This window comes from Cornus florida, unplaced genomic scaffold, assembly GCF_030987335.1.
Source record: "Cornus florida cultivar Cherokee Brave unplaced genomic scaffold, ASM3098733v1 CherokeeBrave_3.0.0_Hap2_Chr01, whole genome shotgun sequence".
Classification (NCBI taxonomy): Eukaryota; Viridiplantae; Streptophyta; class Magnoliopsida; order Cornales; family Cornaceae; genus Cornus; species Cornus florida.
The window spans coordinates 47,737,094-47,759,429 of NW_026775571.1; the positions used below are offsets into that span (position 1 = coordinate 47,737,094).

General features: G+C 35.6%; 1 pseudogene; it reads right to left on the reverse strand.

Annotated features, from left to right (window-relative positions):
• Positions 1-21,767: 21,767 nt before the first annotated feature.
• Positions 21,768-21,866, reverse strand: LOC132284000 (small nucleolar RNA R71; annotated as a pseudogene).
• Between the last annotated feature and the right edge of the window lie 470 nt (positions 21,867-22,336).

Here is a 22,336-nt window from a genome sequence, read left to right on the forward strand (position 1 = left end):
TTAATTCAAATAATTCCAACAACTAAACAATTAACCATTAAAATTGCAAATAAATAATAAAACAGTTAAACCATAAATTGCAAATAAATAAATAAATAATAAAAACAATAAAAACAAACTAAACAAATTTACAATGAATTCACAATTAAAGCCAAACAAATTCACCATTTAATAAATAAAACTCAACTTAAACAATTAAATAAATTCCTGGTCTATTTTTTTAAATTAGGGGTATTACATTCTTCCCCCCTAACAAAAGGAATTCTGACCTCAGAATTCGCTCTTACCTTCTTCCCATAATTCAAAAAACTGCGAACGAATGACATCCTCCCGTTCTCAAGTAGACTCAGCCTCATTGTGATGACTCCACTGAACACAAACCAAAGGGATAACCTTATTACGAAGGATTTGATCCCGACAGTCGACAATACGACACGGTGGCTCCAAATAAGTTACATCCGGCTGCAACTCAGTCTCCCTAACATCGATATGCTGATACCGATCCTCATATCGCAGAAATTTCTGCAACATGGAAACATGAAACACGTTGTGGATGTGATCCAAAGTATCCAGAAGTGCCAACCGATAAGCAACAGCTCCAATGCGATCCGTAATCATGAATGGACCGACAAATCGTGGAGACAACTTCCCTTTCTTCCCAAAGCGCATAATACCTTTCATAGGCGACACTTTGAGTAGAACTTGATCTCCAACTGTAAACTCCAAAGCACGAGTGCGATGATCAGCATAGCTCTTCTGCCTACTCTGGGCAATACGCATGCGATCTCGAATAAGAGCAATCTTTTCAAAATTATCCTTAATGAACTCATGACCTAAGAATCTGCTCTCTCCAACCTCCATCCAACAAACAGGCGATCGACGCGGTCGGCCATACAATGCCTCAAACGGTGCCTTCCTAATAGTCTTCTGGAAACTATTGTTATGAGCAAACTCCACCAGCGGTAAGTAATCTTCCCAGTGGCCCTTGAAATCAGGAACACACGACCGAAGCATATCCTCCATAATCTGATTCACCCGCTCAGTCTGTCCATCAGTCTGAGGATGATAAGCAGTACTAAGGTGCAACTCTGTACCCAAGGCCTCCTGAAAACTCTTCCAAAATCCAGACACAAAGCTCAAATCCCTGTCCGATATGATAGACAACGGAATACAATGTAGCTTTACAATCTTTGCAATGTAAAGCCTTGCCAGCTGCTCTGAAGTAAAATTAGTGCGAATAGGTAAGAAATGGGCTAGCTTGGTTAACCTATCCACGATGACCCAAATGGAATTGTGACCCTTGAAAGAAGTGGCCAATCCCTCTACAAAATCCATAGATATACTCTCCTATTTCCACTCTGGTATTGGTAGTGGCTGTAAAGCTCCTGGTGGCTTCTGATGATCAATTTTGACCATTTGACAAGTACTACATTGCGAGATAAAAAGAGCAATGTCCCTTTTCATACCTGCCCACCAAAACTGTCGCTTCATATCCTGATACATCTTATCGCCTCCTGGATGAACAGAAAACTCAGAGTGGTGAGTCTCAGTCATCACATCCTTCCTCAAATCATCCGCAAAAGGTACCACCAACCGTTCCTTGTACCTCAAACCTCCATCAGCCCCAACATAGTATAATAGAACCTCTTCGGAAACTATCTCTGCAACCTTGTCAATGCACTGCTGATCCGTGAGTTGTGCCTTCAAAACCTTGTGAATAATAGAAGATGTAACTACTATACAAGCCATGAAAGCATCCAACAACTCATCCACTATCCTCAAAGCATTCCACTCCGTAGCGAACAGAGCAGAAAGACTACCAACAGGTCGGCGATTGAGTGCATCCGCCACCACATTCGCTTTCCTTGGATGGTACTGTATAGAAAAATGATAGTCTTTCGCAAACTCTTCCCACCTATGCTGTCTCATATTCAGCTCCCGTTGAGTGAACAAGTACTGCAGACTCTTGTGATCACTAAATAACCTGAAGGACTCACCCAACAGATAATGCATCCAAATACGTAAAGCAAAGACCACAGCTGCCAACTCCAAATCATGCGTTGGATAATTAAGCTCATGAGACTTAAGCTTCCGAGATTCATAAGAAATCGATCGCTCTTCTTGCATCAAAACACATCCAAGACCCTGCAACGAAGCATCCGTGTAGACAAGATACTCTATCTCGCTCTGTGGAGTAGCCAGAACCGGTGCAGAAGTCAACTTCCTTTTCAGCTCATCAAAAGTTCGCTGACAGTGCTCATCCCACACAAATTGTGCACCCTTCTTGGTTAGATGAGTGAGTGGTCCTGCTATCTTGGAGAACCTCTGGATGAACCGACGATAATATCCTGCCAAACCGAGAAAACTCCGAATCTCGGTAGGGGAAGTAGACTGACCCTACTCTACCACAGCTGAAACCTTGGCTGGATCAACCGCTATCCCCCCTTCTGACACCACATGACCCAGAAACTTCACTTCCCGCTGCCAAAATTCACACTTCTTGAACTTGGCATATAACTGGTGCTCACGAAGTGTCTGCAAGACCATGCGAAGATGTCTAGCATGATCGTCCTCCGACCGAGAATAGATCAAGATGTCATCAATAAAGACAATAACAAACTGATCCAAACAAGCCTGGAAGACTCTGTTCATTAAGTCCATGAACACTGCAGGTGCATTAGTCGTCCCAAACGGCATAACACAAAACTCATAAGAACCATATCTCGTGAGAAACGCTGTCTTAGGAACATCCTGCTCCCTAACCCTCAGCTGATGATACCCAGAACACAGATCAATCTTGGAGAAGTATGTGGCTCCCCTTAATTGATCAAACAAGTCATCAATCCTGGGCAAAGGATACTTGTTACGAATCATAACCTTGTTCAACTCCCTGTAATCTATACACAAGTGGAGCGAACCATCCTTCTTCTTCACAAATAACACTGGTGCTCCCCAGGGTGAAGTACTCCTGTGAATGAAACCCTGGCTGAGTAGCTGCTGAATCTGATCCCTCAGCTAGCGCATCTCCACTGGTGCCATCCTATAAGGTGCCTTAGCAATAGGCGCAGTGCCTGGAGCTAAGTCTATCACGAAATCGATCTCGCGACTAGGTGGTGATCGGTTGATCAACTATACATCAACCTTCGCAATAGCACGAATCATTGTAAAATAGGGCTATTGGTCGGGTAAGTCGAACCACTGGGACTGCGCTAGTCTAAGGCAACCTAAGCGTCTAGAATTGTTCTTAGAATGATAAGGGGGTATATAGAGTTTTGTTGGTTTGTCACTTAGTCACTAGAATTGAAATGTGCTTAAAGAAATAAATGCAAGGAATTTAAGAGGAAGAAGTCTAGAAAAGGAAGTCTAGGGAAGTGAATTCACCACCAATCCTATAAACATACTAAATTTCTATTAACTTGGGAAACAATTTCACTACATGGCAATGATATGTAGCAATACTAGATTGCTACATTATCCTCAAGAAAATCATAGGATCAAGATTTAAGTATAATCCCTCAAAGAGCCACATGCTAGAACTACCTAGATTAGGGTGTAGCCATAACATGCTCACTAAGCTAGGGACCATCAAACCCCTCAATCACTATGGTAATAGTACATGAAGTCAAGATACAAGATTAATCCATCAAAAGGAAGTCTTAAGCTATGGATTAACAAATTTCTTATACAACATGCCTTTAAACCCATTTCACAATTTCATTTCCATTCTCACTATGAAGATGCAAGTTATATAATCATGAGAGGATAAAATCTAAGATAAGATAATGAACTCAACATGATCATTTATAGGCATTGAAATCCATTACAACAAGTGTAAGTGCTCTAAATCATGAAACTACCATGTACATGAATCATTCCCCAAATTAGATGAAATTAAAGCATGCTTACAAGAGAGAGCTTCATCACCTCCCTAGATAGAGTTTAGTTACCCATTGATGCACTAGAGGAAGGAGGAAGCTTGAAGAAAGACTCCATTTTCGTGCTCCTTCTTTTTGCTTCAAGAACCCCCTCTTCCTTGCTCTCTTCTCTCTCCTCTATCTTCCCAAAAATGAAGCTCAATGTATTGTGTGGCTTCCCTCTCTTATCTTCTAGAGATAAAGCTCTAGAAACCCCCACCAACCAACATCTCCAACCAACCATTAAAGAGGGAAATTAGAATTAAGGAACCCAAGATGCAAGTGGCTGAAAATGGGCCATTTCCGGATGCAATTCTGCCCTAATTTCGAGCACTCGAAATAAGGGCTCGAGCACTCGAAATTGGAGCAGAATGCTCCATTCTTGCCTTGCTCCGCCCAGACCTACTTCGGTTAAACAGCCATAACTTTGCGCTCCAAACTCCGAATGATGAACCGTTTGAAGATTTGGAGATCTAATTCAGAGCTTTAAATACTTTATGTTTTGGTGGAGATCCAATTCTCAAGAATGGTTGGTCGAAAATGAAGATCAATGCAGAACTTCAGTGCTGCCAGGCAGTTCTGCGCACCTTTGATAATAAGATCATAAATCTCTGTTCCAAACTCCGAATGACAAACTGCTTGAAGATTTGGAAAGCTGATTCAGAGCTCTAAATCTTTCATGTTATGATGGAAGTCCAGTTCTTGAGTTTGGTAGGTCAAAATGGTGAACAAAGTTCAGGCTTCACTGCTGCCAGAATTTCAGAATTGGCACCTTGATATTCAAAAACTCTACAAAACACCCTTCTTGCTCCTTTATTGCAATTGAACCTGAAAATGCACAAAAACATACAAATGAAAGTAATCTACATAATTAAACGAACAATGGAATTAACAAATGCAATTAAGGGCGCTTGAATATGCAATATTCGGCGCTTATCAGGTGGCAACCCTGGAATCTCCTGAAAAACATCCAGAAAATCCTGTATAATCGGTATGCGATCCAATGACACAGTAATCCCCTCCTCATTTTCCTCCTCCACATGGAACAAATAGGTGCTACCGCCCTCTTTAGAACGTGGCATAGCTACTACATACATATCCTGACCAGGTACGGTAAATATAATAGATCTATCAAAACAATCAACTTGGGTATGGTAGTGAGACAACCAATCCATCCCAAGTATCACATCATAAGTGTGCATGTCCGGGACCAGTAGATTAGTTAGAAATCTGAGTCTGCCAATAACTAGTGTCACAGGCCCATCACTCTCATGTATAGTGGCTGTATCACCCAATGGTGTAAAAATACCATGAGGTCTAGTACATACCTTCGTCCTCATCCCCGATAAAGTAACAAAAGTCTTAGCTACAAATGAGTGTGTAGCACCCATATCAAATAAAACACGTCCATGTAAACCATGAATAAGAAACTTACCCTCAACAGTCTGAGGTGCCTGAACATCCTGTGGCATGGGGTTATACACCCTGCCATAGTGCAACTGTTGTGGTGCCTGTCCCGGAGTCTGCGGTGGTGTCGGTAAAGCCAGATGTGTTTGTCCCTGAATCCGTGGAACCTGTGGAGCTGGTAGAGGCACTGACACCCTTTGCCCTTGCTGCACATGTTGTCCCTGTCCATGTCTTGTTGTAGGACACTGCTTGGAAGTGTGACCATACTCTCCACAAGTGTAATAACTACCCTGGAAAGTACCAAATGGCCTCCTCTATCGGTTAACCTATAGCTAACCCTATCCTGCCTACGGTCCCCCATTCTGTTGATGCTGAATAGGTGCCACATCCTTGGGAGCATCTGAACCACCCTTGTGCTTTTTCCAAGGCTGCTGTCCCTGAAATCTGCCCTTGTCGTTCTGTCGGTGTCCGTTCCCATTCCCTTTCTCAGCTGACTGGTTAGCAGAATCTCTGTCACCCCGCTTCTCACCCTTGGCCTGTCTGATGTCCATGGTCAACTGGTACTGCTGTAGAGCAGCGTCTAACACCTGAGCATAGGTAGTATAGGCTGGACTATCTGTAATAGCTCTCTTGATAAACCACATCAATCCCTTGACGAAACTGTTGCACTTTTTCTCTTCTGTATCCACCTCCTCTGGAGCAAAGAGTGACAAGCGTGTGAACTGCTGCTTATACTCCGCCACTGTCATATTCCCTTGCTGCAGATTTAGAAACTTAGTCTTCACAGCTGCCCTGATTGCATAAGGAAAGTACTTTTCTTCAAAGCGTGCACTGAACTGATCGTAAGTCAATGCCATCCTCTCCTCTGCGGCGGTAACTGACTCCCACCACTGTAGTGTATCCCCAACTAGCTTGAATGTTGCAAGCATCTGCTTCTGAACCTCCGTGCACTGAACCAAGTGAAAATGTCGCTCGATGTCCTGTTTCCACTAGTGAGCTGCTCTCGCATCGGTGGAGCCTGTGAACTCAGGTGGGCTCCCCTTTGTGAAAGAACTCCTGGCTTTCTCCCAAGTATTAGTCTGAACAATCGATGCTGGTAGCGGTGCTGGCTGTACCTGAGGTTGATTCCGAAGTGCAGCTGTTACCCCAGCTTCTATAGCCCGAGCAACGAGGTCATTGAGGTGAGGAGGAATCTCTGGATCTCTGACCTGGTCCAGAGTTTGCTGAACATTCTCCTGTTCCTCCTGAAACTGACCCATGTCATCTTGAAACCCAAGCCTTTGCTGCTCTTCCTCCATTTGCTGACGCCGTAAGAGATATTGTTGCCTACATGCCGCTTTCCTTTCCTTCCTAGTTCCTTGCATGTTCTGTCCGTTTCTAGCGTTAACCATCTATTAACACGAAAAAAAATAGACATCAGTACCATTTCTATACGAACCGTAAGGAATACAATGAATCCTAACTTAAGCTCTAATCAAGAGAAAACGCTACGCGGAAGACTTAATACGAAAACATCCTAGAGACACTTGATCCTGGAGTGCTCTGATACCAACTGTGATACTCCTCGGATCCGAGACACGGGTTGATCAGGCCCAGGCCCAAACCCGAGGGAATATCTGACAATTAATAATTTATAACGAACACAGATTACAAAAGAAATAAGAATTAAGTTTTAAAAGCTGGAAGAAACTAAAATATAAAATCCTTGAATAATTAAATACTTAAATCCAGTAATCCAAAACTCCATAAGTTAACAACTCGGGAATCCATCTCTAGTGGACCCTTAATAAAACTCCAAACTAAACTAAAATAACTGATAAAACATCCAGAAGTAAGCTACGATGAGAAGTCCTACATTGTCGGTAGAGTAAATAGAAACCTCTGCTCAACACGAACACGTCTAGGTCTGGAACTGTCATGTACCTGAAAAGTAGAAGTGGGTCAGGCCCACGAACAAGTTCTAACCTTCTACAATCCAAGCAGAGGCCCGATACGCATGTACATCCTAAACAATCCAACAATAGCTAATAGTTCGTGAGTATATATATATAATCACACTAAAGGACTCTCACTGGCTTACAGGCCGGTCTCAACCTAAATAGAGGTAACATGCTAAAACGCACACGAAGTGGGCATGTACACCTAAATCTAGACAGGGTACACCTCCAACCATCGTAGCCAGCTATGCATCCCCATGCATATATGTTCCCTAACCATCGATCATGAGACTTAAGCTCATATCGAGGTACTATAACAATATATAAAAAATCCGTCCAGAATCCCTAGTAGTGCCGCTCAACTAGTCGTTGTTATGACACTACAGTTAATAGGACTTAACTTTTAGTTAATCCAATTCTTAATCCAGAGTAGGTAGGTTTTGGTATTTTTAAACCAAACCGTCCCTAGTATACCACCGTCCCATACCGGTGTATACTATCCAATCATCCAGCAGTTGATAATATCAATAATTAAAGTAAACATCAACTAAATCCATATGTCCATTGTTGATACTAACAGGCATAGTGTAAGTATCAATAAACATAATCAGCTATATACATACACAAATTTAGTTTTATATCCAACACTAATACTAACAGGCATAGTGTAAGCATCAAGAACTAATAGTCACTATATATACACAAACTTACTCAGTTTAGGTTGTTTCATTCAATCTGATATAAAGGTAAGATTATTCTAAATTATCATTCAATACTCAGATGTTGATATTATAGACATTTAAAATAACCATCAATAAAGTCCATCCTCTAACAGTTGATACTAATAGTATTAACACAAGTATCAAGACAGAATTTCAGTATGTATATATACATGCTTAGTTTTGGTTGGTTCACAAAATTCCATTAGTGTTAAATTTAAAACTTAATTCCATTCAACACTAACACATCCTACCCATGTAGAATTCAAATACATGATCATGGTACACAGTTAAACATGTTACAATTATATTAACAGTCTCAAAAGATTACTAGTGCAGAGAATTAAACTTTATTAGTTTTCCAAATCTAAACAAAGTGTAATTATCTGATTAATTCCTCTACTGTCCAAGCAATTCTAGGCAATTAGATTAATTAACACCACATCTGGAGCCTGAATTCAACCATATGCTTCAATTAGACCTTCCACATCCAGCCCTAAACACATCCGAAAACTCCAGGAAACATCACTTCATGCAAAAACTAGCAGAAACGGAAAAATAAAAAATAAAAATTGGAGCAAGGAGATGTCTCCAAAAAATTGGAGCTACCTCCTTTTGACCTTGGAGTCGCCTCCACTCTAAGGGGAGTCGACTCCCTCCAAGGGAGAGCCGGCTCCCTCCCTCTCTGCTTCGTTGTTTCTTCCTCCGATGAACTCTGCAGCCTCTACACCTCACTGTTATGGCTTCCAAACCCTGTAACCAAACCCTAGTGTGTTCCCAGTCCGTGTTTAAGTCCTTATACCATTACTAATCATGAATTTAAAACAAGAATTATGCACACAACTATCAAGTTTTAATAGTTTAACAACCATGCAACTCATACTGGTGTATTTTAAACTTTAGCACGAATAGAGAAACTTTTTAAGTTACAATTAATTCTGGAACAGTTTAGGAATGCAAAGAACACGAAACCTAAGGGAGAGAGTAAGGATAAAACTTGCCTTTGAGACTTTTGTTCAAAATCTCTACGCCGTCTTCTACGATCTCCAGCGAACTCAAATATTGCAAAGTTTTTCCTCTGTTCACCTTCTACCTCCACAGACATGAATAGGGTTTTCTAAAAACCCTAAACAAAACTTAATTCTTGAATTTATAGGATTTAGGTTACCCTAATTCTAGGCTCTCTTAAACCCTAACTTAATACTCGGCCCATAGAGAAATCTAGGTTATAAACTATATCGGCCACAACCTGTGTATACTATATGTACGCAACTAACCATACAGTCTCGTTAAAGCAGAATGAATACTAAAATTGAATTAAATAAATTCAAGTAAAACAATTAAATAATTAACTTAACAACTAATTCAAATAAAGCAAATAATAACAATTAATTCAAATAATTCCAACAACTAAACAATTAACCATTAAAATTGCAAATAAATAATAAAATAGTTAAACCATAAATTGCAAATAAATAAATAAATAATAAAAACAATCAAAACAAACTAAACAAATTTACAATGAATTCACAACTAAAGCCAAACAAATTCACCATTTAATAAATAAAACTCAACTTAAACAATTAAATAAATTCCAGGTTTATCCTTTTAAATTAGGGGTATTACACATCTTGAAGTGCTGAGATCGATCATGTTGGATCGATCGAACTTTTATCTGAGATCGATCGAAGATGCTGAATTTCACCTTTTTCTTCCTTTTGCTTCCACTTGGCTCATTTCTTTGATTAATTTCAGAATTGCTTCAATTAAGCTCTTATTTGGCTAAGTTAGCTTATTTTCGGGATAAGTGCCTGAAAATGGAAATAACACGAAATCAATCAAAAATGATAAAGTAAGATAGATAAAGGTACTGGAATACCTAAACTTAAGGGGTTTAAATACGCACTTTTCAGTGCTCATCACATGTATTACTAATTAAATTTTTTGTATTTTTTTATATGTGCATCCAAAATTAATACATTTTTTTTCTTTTTATTACTAAATTATTTTTTTTCATTTTTTTTTTTTTTGAAATGTCTTAAATAAGTAAAATATTTTTTTCTATAATTGATAATGATTAAGAGTTATTATATATATACATAACTATTTGTTGATAACAAGAATGTTAGGTGAAAATTAGTCTATATTATCTTAATACAATTTGTTTCATACCTAGTATCAAATATTATCTTGAAATAAATAATTGATAATTCGTAAATAGTTTACATAATCTGTCTATGACTTTATTTTCTCAGTGAGAAAGTTGTAATTAGATATATATTATCCAGTTACATTATTTACAAATAAATAATAAATAATAAAATTAAAACTAACATAAAGAGAAAATAAATACTTGAACTTTGATAGTCCACTTTAACAAAAACTTATTTTTCTTATCTTAAAAAATAAAAGATCTAAAATTCAAGTTTACACGGGAACAAGTGAATATATATAGGGTGAGAGGACAAAGCAAAAAAAAATTTTATTATGATATCACATACTATTCTATTCCATATTTCACTATTTCTTTACTAAAATAAATAATTAAATATAAATAATATTTATCAAACGTAAATTTATTTATTTATTTATTTACTATTTAAAATTATAAGAGTATTTTCGGTTAGTAGAATCATTTTCTTTTCTTTTTCATGCCATCCAAACTAATAAAGTAATATTTTCTTACAACTTTTTTCAAAATATTTCCTGTTAACCAAATGCATGATAAAAACTTGATTTTCCTTTCTTTCACTTCACTTTCTTTCACTTTCACTTTCCACAAAATTTTCTACCTAACCAAACAGACCCATGGAATAAGAAAGAGGAAGGAGAAAGGAAATACTTTTTTCCCTTATTTTTTATATTAATAAATAAATATTAAAATATTATTTAGGTATTTTATTTGCTTTATGTTATAAATTCTTTTAGGGTAATTTGAGTTTTGTAAAGTAATAAATTTATTTTTGGATAATTTGAGTTTTGTAAAGTAATAAATTATTTTAGGTAATTTTAATTTTATTGAAACTTTTCCTTTCATATTAATTAAGAAAACTTTTCTTTTTATATTAAATTTGATTTGTAGAGAAAGTAAATTATTTAGGTATCTCTAACTCAATAATTTGTCCTTGATAATTATTATTTTTTATTTTCTGTATGTATTTTCCTGTCAAATAGATACTTTGAATTTTATTTATTTATTTTATTTATGCATTTCCTTATCTAATAGGTAATTTGATTTATTTTTTATATTTATTTTGAAATTAAATTATTTATGTATTTTATTAAATACTGAAATATTATTTAGGTATTCTATTTTCTTTATGTTATAAATTCTTTTAAGGTAATTTGAGTTTTGTAAAGTAATAAATTTATTTTAGGGTAATTTGAGTTTTGTAAAGTAATAAATTATTTTAGATAATTTGGATTTTATTAGGTAATTTGAATTTTATTGAAACTTATCTTTTTATATTAATTAAGAAAACTTTTTTTTTTTTTTTTTTTTTTTTTAACCAATAGGTCTGTGGCCTTCAGGGGTTCGAACCTCAGAGGAGGCAGTATACGTGAGTCCCAACTAGGAAAAAAAAAAAAAAACTTTTCTTTTTATATTAATTAAGAAATATATGAGTTTTATAAAGTAATAAATTAGGTAATTTGAATTTATTGAAATTTTTATTTTTTTATTAATTAAGAAATATTTTTTTATATTAATACTAAAATACTAAAATTTTATTTAGGTATTTTATTTTCTTTATGTTATAAATTCTTTTAGGGTAATTTGAGTTTTGTAAAGTAATAAATTTCTTTTAGGGTAATTTGTGTTTTGTAAAGTAATAAATTCTTTTAGGTAATTTGAATTTTATTAAGACTTTTCTTTTTATATTAATTAAGAAATATTTGAGTTTTGTAAAGTAATAATTTCAAATATATATTTTTATATTAATAAATAAATACTGAAGTATTTTTTACGTATTTTGTTTTCTTTATGTTATAAATTCTTCTAGGGCAATTTGAGTTTTGTAAAGTAATAAATTTATTTCACAGTAATTTAAGTTTTGTACAGTAATAAATTATTTTAGGTAATTTGAATTTTATTGAAACTTTTTTTTATTTTATAATTAAGAAAACTTTTCTTTTTATATTAATTAAGAAATATTTGAGTTTTGTAAAGTAATAAATTCTTTTAGGTAGTTTAAATTTTATTAGGTAATTTGACTTTATTGAAACTTTTTTTTTTATTGCTTAAGAAATATTTTTTTTATATATATTAATACTAAATACTCAAATTTTGAAACTCTTTACACATTTAATAAGTTTAAATTTTATTAGGTAATTTGAATTTATTGAAACTTGTTTTTTTATTAATTAAGAAATATTTTTTTTATATTAATACTAAATACTCAAATATTGAAACTCTTTACACCTTTAATAATAGTATAGGGTATATTGATATATTTTATCATTGGTAAGAAAATCACACACATTACTCACACACCCATTCTGCTTATTTGGAGATTCCAGCTCTCACCATTCATTTTGACATGTAGAGTAGATACCACTAGGCCACAAGGTCATTGGTGACTCCTCCATTATTTACCAGTCAAATTTGCTAATAAATTTTTGTGTAATGACGAAACTATACTTCATTTGTATAAATGAGCATTAATAGGGTTACAAATATCCTGCAAAATTACAAAAGTACTCAATTATATGCTTTATTTATGAACCAATATACCCTTAAATTTAACTTATTAGCCGCTAAAATTATTTATATTGTTTGTACTTCTCTATATAAAAAATAATTTATCTTCAAATTCAAGCATAAGACACAACTGTATTGTTTTCTCTCTTGCTAAATCATTCCTTCAAACATGTCATTTCTTCCTAAATCATTCTTTTAACATTATTCCCTAGTTTGTTTTTATTTTGAACATCTTTACTATTATCTCTTGTTGATGATATAAGGCGAAGGGGTCAGAAGTGCAACTTCCAAATGCATCACCTGTTTAGACTTCAATTTTTTCTTCCTGTTCCCCAATTTCTATTTGGGGGTGGGGTGGCAAAACAATTTTGAGCTCTGTAAATTTTACAGTTCAGAACTTATTTTTTTAGTTCTGCTTTTTTGTGGATAGAATAACATCAGCTAGCTACCTTGGTTTTCTTAGCTTAAGAGCAGCAGTAAATTTGTGGTTGCATTCAAATATATGGTTGATTGATTGATTTCTTACTATTATATATATATATATATATATACACACACCACTTAGAGAGAACCATGTCAATAGATTGTTCTAACTAGTCGACTCATCAAGAATAGTGAGAGTTAAGTAACCATGAATAGGTTATTTAGATCTTCCTCCTCAGTAAGCTCTAGATCCAGAGCTAGTACTAGTCTTCCTCCAGTTCCAAACATAGTTAATGAAGAAGAATACAAAGTTGAAGATGTTAGTTTAGATTTTAGTGATTAGAATATCCCTAGGGTTCCAACCCGAGAAATCTACAAAACCAGTTCTCTTAAATCAACCTTCCTTAGTGATTACACAGTCAAAACTATAGAACAAATTTACTCTCTCTCCAAAGAACATGAAAAATGTCAGTTACTCGCAGCTAAAACAATCAAAAGTCACAAAGATCGTGGATATAACTTCATCCACATAGGTCTAGTACAAGTTGCAGTTAACCCGTTTACCAATACTGGTTTTAATGCCTCAGTTCTTTTAGCCCTTAGAGATGCTAGATTCATAGATTATGATGATAGCCTTCTAGGAATAATTGAAACTAGTCTTTGTAATGGCCCAGTTCATTTTAACTGTTATCCTAATCTTACCCTTAGTCTTACTGACCCTCACCTACTAAAAGCTTTAACCCTTAATGTTAAGACTTCTGGTTACAAAATGCTTCCTGGAGCACAACCTTTAGGTCTTATTTATAGAATTTATTATAAAACAAGAGGAACCAACCTCAATGTTAAAGCAGTTAAGAAGGTAGCTAAAGGCCACACTTTACTAATTAAAATTAATTCTTCTGATGCTAATATTCAACTCAAGAAAACCATCGCTAGGAAAGACATTTCTTTGCCTAATGAATGGTTTCTTGAAAATGAAAATCATCCAGTTAAAATACAAAATGAAATAAGTAATCTTGATAGGGTACAAGAATTTCTTGACGGAACAGTCAGAATCAACTTTGATGAACAACGCCTTCTGACTCGCTCACGTCCTTCTATTTCCTATGATAGACCAGATAGCAGTCTATTAGAGAAGGAAAGTGAAGACAGGGACAATAAAACTCCTCTTCTAGATAGGAAAAATTCTCGTTTTTACCCTCAACCTAAAGATACTAAGTTAAAAGGTATTCAAATTGAAGAACAAGTTACCCGCCCTTGTTATGCTACCCCAAAATCACCAAAATCTGACAGATATAGGTCTTTGCCTACCTCTCCTACACCCTCTAATTTTGTTGCAACTTTTAATGCTATCAATCCTCAATTAAATACCATTAGTAAACCTTTTAAGTATAATCTTTCAAAATTACATGATGACTACTCTTCCCCAAGTAATAAAGAAAAACGAAAGATTTTTCGAAAAACCCATACTGAAAAAGAACAAAATAAAATTCTTCATAAATGGCAACAGTTTATGGTAGAACATCAAATTGAAGTCCGATTTTTCGATTATCTGGAAAATTGTCACAATCAAGTCAATGTCCTCACTAAATTTAACTGGAAAACCTCTGCAACAACAACAGTCTCCTCTTCCCATCCTCCCCTCGAAAATGTAACTCTTGATCATATGGGAGTTGAAATTATTGCCTTCCCCCTCAAAGTTACCCACACAACTAATACTGATGCCAAAAAAATCATTGAACAAAATAATTTCACCAACCAGTACCTACACACTCTTGGTACCCAATTGGACAAAATTGAGCTCTCCTTAGTCCAACCTTTCAATCCTCCAGTAAAACATCCTACTATTCCTCCCATGGAAATACCTATTATTTCTATGCCTACGCAAAAAAAAAGGTCTTCCACCTGCGTTACCAGACCCTTCTGTTATTATCCAAATTGAAACCATCCTCAAAAACCTTGAAAAAGGTAAAGCCAAGGTCAAAGATGAAAAAACAGTCACTGTCATCAATAATACTGATGAGTCTGATACTCCTTCCTCTAACTATAGTTACCCCTCTGATATTCAGCGGATTGAACATGCATTCTCCAATTTTGAACTCAATCGTCTGACTAACAAAAGAGTCAATCCTACTAGCCTCACCAAAAATTGGTACCCTAGGCCAATACCTCCAGATATTCAATATGAAGAAAAGAATATTCAAAATCAATTTTCAGTCTCCTCAGATAAACTCTACGAATGGAATATAGATGGTTTATCTGAACAAGAAATTCTTAATAAACTCAGTCATATCTCCATGGTGGCCAACAATTATGTTACTACCCATAACCTAAGTCAGCCAGAGATAGTTGATCTTCTTACTTCTTGATTTTTCGGTATGTTAAAATCGTGGTGGGAAAAACATCTCACTGAAGATTCTCGTACAAAGATAAGAAATGTTGTCCAACAGGATAACAATGGTCTTCCTATCTTTGATGAAGCCATATGATGCGGTGTTCCTGATGGAGTCAACACCCTTGTCTATACTATAGTAGAACACTTTATAGGTACTCCAAGTAACATCACTTCAAGGATACATGACCAACTGACCAACCTCACTTGTCCAACCATGAGTGATTTTAGGTGGTACAAAGATGTATTCCTCTCCAGAGTCATGCTTAGAGATGATAGTAATAAACCATTTTGGAAAGAAAAGTTCATAAATGGTCTACCCAATCTCTTTGCCCACAAAATCAGAGACACTCTTAGTAAAGCCACAGGTAATATTGATTATGATAACCTCACTTATAGCAATATCATTAGCTTAATCCAAAAGAAGGGTTAAGAATGTGTATTGACATGAAGATTAGTAATCAATTACAAGATGATAGAAAAAGAGCTAAATACGAAATGGGAACCTTTTGTGAACAATATGGCCTTCCTCCTATAGCTCCCTCAAGACAAAGCCCCAAACCTCACAAGAAAAGTTACAAAGGTTATCATAGGCACTACAAAAACAAAAAAGCAATATTCCCCAAAAATAAATATTATTCACAAGTGAAATCTAAACCAAGGAAGCAATTCAGTAAAAACACTTTTAGGAAAAAGGATAACAAAGATACCAAAGATGTTAGCAAAGTTAAATGTTACAAGTGTGGTCGACTAGGTCATTTCGCAAAAGATTGTTACGCAAAAAAGAAACTCAATCAGTTACACATTTCTAATGAAATTAAAGACTCTATCTATCAAATACTCAGTTACAAGATACTGATGATAGTAGTAGTGATCCTGAAGTAAGTTCTTCCTCACAATCATCGGATGCTACTCCCAGCTCTCCTAATATTACCTTAGGATGTAAGGATAGTTGCTGCAACCCCAATAATTCACTTAATGTTCTCATAAAAAATGATGAATAAGAGCATCTCCTTATTGATCTAGTCAATAAAGTTGATGACCCTGAGTTAAAAACCTTATACCTTAAGAAACTTAAAATATTATTAGGTAACTCAGAAACTGAACCCCCAACCGTTAGTAAACCCAATTTTAGCCTATACAAAACATTAGAAAGGTTCAATAACCAGCCTAAAGAAGTTACCATTCAAGATCTTTAGGCAGAAATTAACATAATTAAAAATGAAATTAAAAATCTTAAGTTAGAAAATTAAGTCATAAGAACTGATATCCACAAGTGGAACGAAAACCCAGCATTTTCCTTTAACGATAAAGATTCATCTGATGAGGACAACTCTGGATCTGATAAAGAAAGCTCTACACATTCAAAATCCTCACAAAAGCTTCAAACTTTAAATCACATATCATTTCAAAAATGGTATGCTAAAGTTACCCTTATCATCAACAAAGATTTCACACTTGAAGTCATTGCTTTGATAGATACAGGCGCTGATCTTAATTGCATTTAGGAAGGCCACATACCAACTAAATAGTATGAGAAAACCTCTGAAAGGCTAAGTTTAGCCAATGGCAGCAAAATGGACATAAAATACAAGTTATCTAAAGCCCATATTTGCCAAAACTACGTATGTTTTAAAACTTCCTTTGTCTTGGTTAAAAATATGACTGATAAGTTAATCTTAGGAGTTCCATTTATCTATCTCCTGTATCCCTTTACCACTAATAATGAAGGATTAGTCACTCGTCCTTTTGACCAAGAAGTCCACTTTAAATTCTTAAGTCCCCCTTCTAGGAAAGAATTAAAATCAGTAATTGATTCCTCTGTTTCAAAATCTGTAAACCTACTTCAAAGTAAAACCCAACAGTTAGCATATTTAAAGGATGAAATTACTTATAAACGCATAGATAATCAGTTAATTGATCCAGTGCTCCAACAAAAAATCCAAGATTTTGAACAGCAAATAAAAAATCAAGTATGTTCTGATCTCCCAACTGCCTTCTGGCATTGAAAAAGACATTCAATCAAGTTACCTTACATTAAAGGCTTTAAGAGAAGATGCATCCCTACTAAAGCAAGACCCATCCAAATGAGTACTGAAATCATGGAATTTTGTAAAAAAGAAATTGATGATCTTTTACATAAAAAGATTATCAGAAAAAGTAAGTCACCCTGGTCCTGCCTGGCTTTCTATGTTCAGAAAAACTCTGAAATAGAAAGAGGAGTTCCTCGGCTAGTTATAAACTATAAACCACTCAATAAGGTTTTAGAATGGATTAGGTATCCCATCCCTAATAAGAAAGACCTTATTAGTCGCTTAAGTCAAGCTGTCATCTTTTCCAAGTTTGATATGAAGTCAGGATTTTGGCAAATCCGTTTAAGAAAAAAAGATCGATATAAGACAACCTTCACCACCCCTTTTGGTCATTATAAGTGGAAAGTTATGCCCTTTGGGTTAAAAAATGCCCCTAGTGAATTCCAAAATATCATGAATGAAATTTTTAATCCTTACAACCATTTTTCTATTGTTTATATTAATGATATTCTTCTCTTTTCCAAGTCCATTGATGAACACTGGAAGCATTTGAAAACATTTCTTGCTGTAATCCAGAAAAATGGTCTTGTAGTCTCTGCTTCTAAGATCAAGCTATTTCAAACAAAAATTCGTTTTCTTGGTTACCATATTCACCAAGGACAAATTCGTCCTATTGATCACTCCATACATTTTGCAGAAAAGTTCCCTGATGAAATTCTTGATAAATCACAACTCCAGAGGTTCTTAGGATCCCTCAATTACATTGCTGATTTTTGCAAAGATCTTCGCAAGCAATGTAAACCATTATTTGAGCGCCTTCAAAGTAATCCTCCTCCATAGACTTCTGTTCATACTAGCATAGTCAAATCTATCAAACAATATGTTAAGACATTGCCTTGTCTTGGCATTCCCATTACTACTTCTTTTAAAATCATTAAAACTGATGCCTCTAACATTGGTTATGGTGGCATCCTTAAACAACGAGTCAGTCCAAATGCACCTGAATAATTAGTTCGATTCCATTCTGGTGTTTGGACAAAAGCACAGAGTAATTATAGTATTATTAAAAAAGAAATTTTATCTATTGTTTTGTGTCTTAGTAAGTGATGAGCACTGAAAAGTGCGTATTTAAACCCCTTAAGCTTAGGCATTCTAGTACCTTTATCTATCTTACTTTATCGTTTTAGATTGATTTCATATTATTTCCATTTTCAGGCACTTATCCCGAAAATAAGCTAACTCAGCCAAATAAGAGCTTAATTGAAGTAATTCTGGGATTGAACAAAGAAAGGAGCAAAGTGGAGGAAGAAAGAAGCAAAATGAAGCAAAGCAGCAAGTTCGATCGATCCAAGTCCAAGGTTCGATCGATCGAACATTAATCGATCTCAGCACTTCAAGATAGATCCAAGCCTTGACCCAAAGCACTTAAGTCCAAAAGTTCAATCGATCTAACATCATTCTTCGATCGATCGAACACCTTTGTCCTTATCCAAATGATTGATCATATCCACGACTGTACCACCCACCAATCACTTTTGTCCTTTTCCCATAAATATCTCAGGATTTGTCTTTTTCCAAAAAGCTCAGCCAGTTGGATCGATCCAGCCTAAGTTTGATCGATCCCACTTACTTTCGATCGATCTCACTTCCTTTCGATCTATCGAACTTCCTCCAGTGCGAAAAAGTTAAAATTCCATCCCATTGAAAGTTGTCCTTTATCCAATCATTAGGGAATATTGTGTGCAGGATCCCATCTCATTTTGGGTGTCATTTTGACCTACCTATATAAGGATAAGGATTACTTTTTCAAAGAGAGCCAACATTACTTTTCATATCATCTCTTGGAGAGGAAGTTTAGAGGAGGAGGATGCTAAAGACACCATTGGAGATCTTCATCAACAACGAGCAAACCTCTTCCATGGAGTTCGCCCTTGAGGGTTGGAGCATCATCACCATGAGTGGCTAGACATCCTCTTGGGGCTAGAGTTAGCCCTAAGCATGCTTTCTATATCTTAATCTTGTGTATTATTGAGGGATTAGTGTTGTAATTGATGTTTTGACAGTTTGATATATATAGATCTTGTTTATTCAATGATTTATGTGGTTTAATACTTTCAATTGATCATTTCATTTTATCCATATGTCTATGTATGCTAGAATTGATATTCATGTTCTTGTCTCTAGATTTTGTGTTATTGATGCATGTCTATATGTATTGATGCCATAGATTTAGAGGTTGTCAAAACATAGTGCTTAAAGGAATGCTTTTGTGATTCTCTTGATGATTCATGCTTACCTCTTGATGGATTGTGCCTCTCCCCTAGTTTATTTTCATACTAGTAGTATAGATGTAGTGTAGTTGTAGTGTAATGTTAAATGGGAGGACAATCTATGCTTGTTGTTTGATGATCCAAGCTTGTGAATGTAATTAGCATATGTTTTCATCCTTGTGTTGTATTTGGATTGTGAGCTTAATGAAAGGATTAATAACTTGTTTTGATTTATTGTGCCTTTCACATGTTGTTTAGACAATATATGCTTCATAGTTTAGATATATTGTGCCTTTTACATGATGTTTAGACAATATATGCTTAACTAGTCATCCTTGCTTGTTGAATCAACCAAATACACACACTCCAATATTGCAACACCCTAATTGCCCTCATTAATCATTTGTCAATGATATAGAAATGCATTGCTTGGTGGTGATCTCTAAACCTCAAGATCTCTCTCTCCCTTACTTACTCTCTTTAGCATTGCATTCTTACTTAATTTAATTTAGTTACTCTCTAGTTTAAATAACCAACCAACCACTTGTTTGATCACTCGACCTACTGACCCTAGTTGCATTTTCACATTCAAGTACGACTCCAATCCCTTGGGACGATCCATACTCGCCCTAGCTATATTTTTAGCAAAGGTAGTAGTGGCTTTATAAATTTAAAACTTGGCCCTCGCATAAATTGCACATTCTCAAACGTATGGTAAATCAACGGCCATCAATTTTTGGCGCCGTTGCCGGGGATTAGGCAACGTCGTATTTGTGGAATTGATTAGGATTAGTACTCTTTTGATCGTGTTTTTACTTTATTTTTAGTTTTCTTTTTGGTTACTTATTGTGTTGTTCTTACTTAACTAGGTGCATTGTTGGAGAGGAAGCAAGCAAAGGAGCCATTGAACATTCAATTCAAGCAAGCAAAGAAAGGAAAAATGCTAAAAACTTAAAAAAGTTGCTAAGCTAAGCTTTAAAATTTGGAGTTGAAGTGCTAAAGGACCTTTGTGAGACTTTCTTTACTCAATTCCTTAGTAAATCGTCGGCCCGCGTGGAGGCTTGTAATTCAATTCTTAGATAAATCGTGAGCCCGCGTGGAGGCTATTTTATTGTTCTTTGCATCATCTTTGTTAAAGCATAGGAATATGGGTTAAGTGTTTGTGGAGGGAGTTTCATTACATTGTTGTAAAGGCATAGTGTTTGTCATTCTTTGTGTTTCTTGTGTTTTGTATTGTGCATGCATGGGTGTCGTTCATTAAGACCAACTCTTGCCCCTCTTGATTTGCATCTTGAATCTATCATTAGAAATCCTAGGGGAAGAGGAAGTTCGAATAGAGCCAATCTATCAATGGATGACCATAATGATGACCATATTGAGGACATTGGTCACATAGACCAATAAAGCATCCTTCATCCAAATGTGCACAATGAAAACATTCAAGTACCATAAGGCATGCCTAGGCCATACATTCACCCACCACCACAACAACAAGGCCAAGTTCCATTCGGAATGCCAAGACCCATGTATGCTCCACAACCTCCCATTGTTAATCGAGGAATTCAAAATCAAGGTGTTCATGTTGCACTTCAAGTAGCTAATCCACCTCTTGCTTTAAGAGATCATTATGTGCCTAATGGATACAATACACCCACATGCATTCAATTGCCACCATTTCGAGCACACCATTATGAAATTAAAGCACAAACCATTCAAATGCTTCCTAACTTTCATGGACTTCCTAGTGAAGAACCTTACAAGCATTTGAATGAGTTTCTTGAAGTTTGTTCTACCGTGAAATACACGGACATGCCGGAAGAAGTCTTAAGGCTTAAACTTTTTCCATTCACCCTTAAAGACAAGGCAAAATATTAGTTTAACAATCTTAGGCCTTTTTCAATCACTTCTTGGGCAGAAATGCAACAAGAGTTTTTAAAGAAGTACTATCCGGTTTCTAAGACCAATGCCACGAGGACCTCAATTCGAGAATTTTCACATGGGGATGGAGAAACATTTCATGAGGCATGGGAACGCTTCAATGAATTGCTAAGGAAGTGTCCACATCATGACATGCCCAAATGACAATTAGTTCAATATTTCTTTGAGAGCTTATCGGATAATTATAAGGGCATGGTTGATGCTTCTATAGGTGGCTCTTATATTGATAGGCATGAGGATAACGTGTGGCGTCTCTATGAAAGCATGAGCAAAAATTCTTTGCATAGAACATTGTCATCAAAGAATGGTAGAAATACACAAGGTAGGAAGAGTGTTGGCTTACATCAAGTCAAACATTCAAATGAAATAGCCGCCGAAATGAAGTCTTTGTCTCAAAGGTTTGATCAATTTTTGATTAACCAGAACTTGGCGAACCAAGTATCTTCCTTTCCTAACCATTCTCATCGTGCATCAAATGAAACTTGTATGACTTGTTCTAGTGTTCTTCATTCTATTTATGTGATACCCTCGGATTTCCGAATGCGGGTTGGCCAGGCCCATGCCCGAATACCCGAGGATATCAAAACAAATTGATAATAAACGA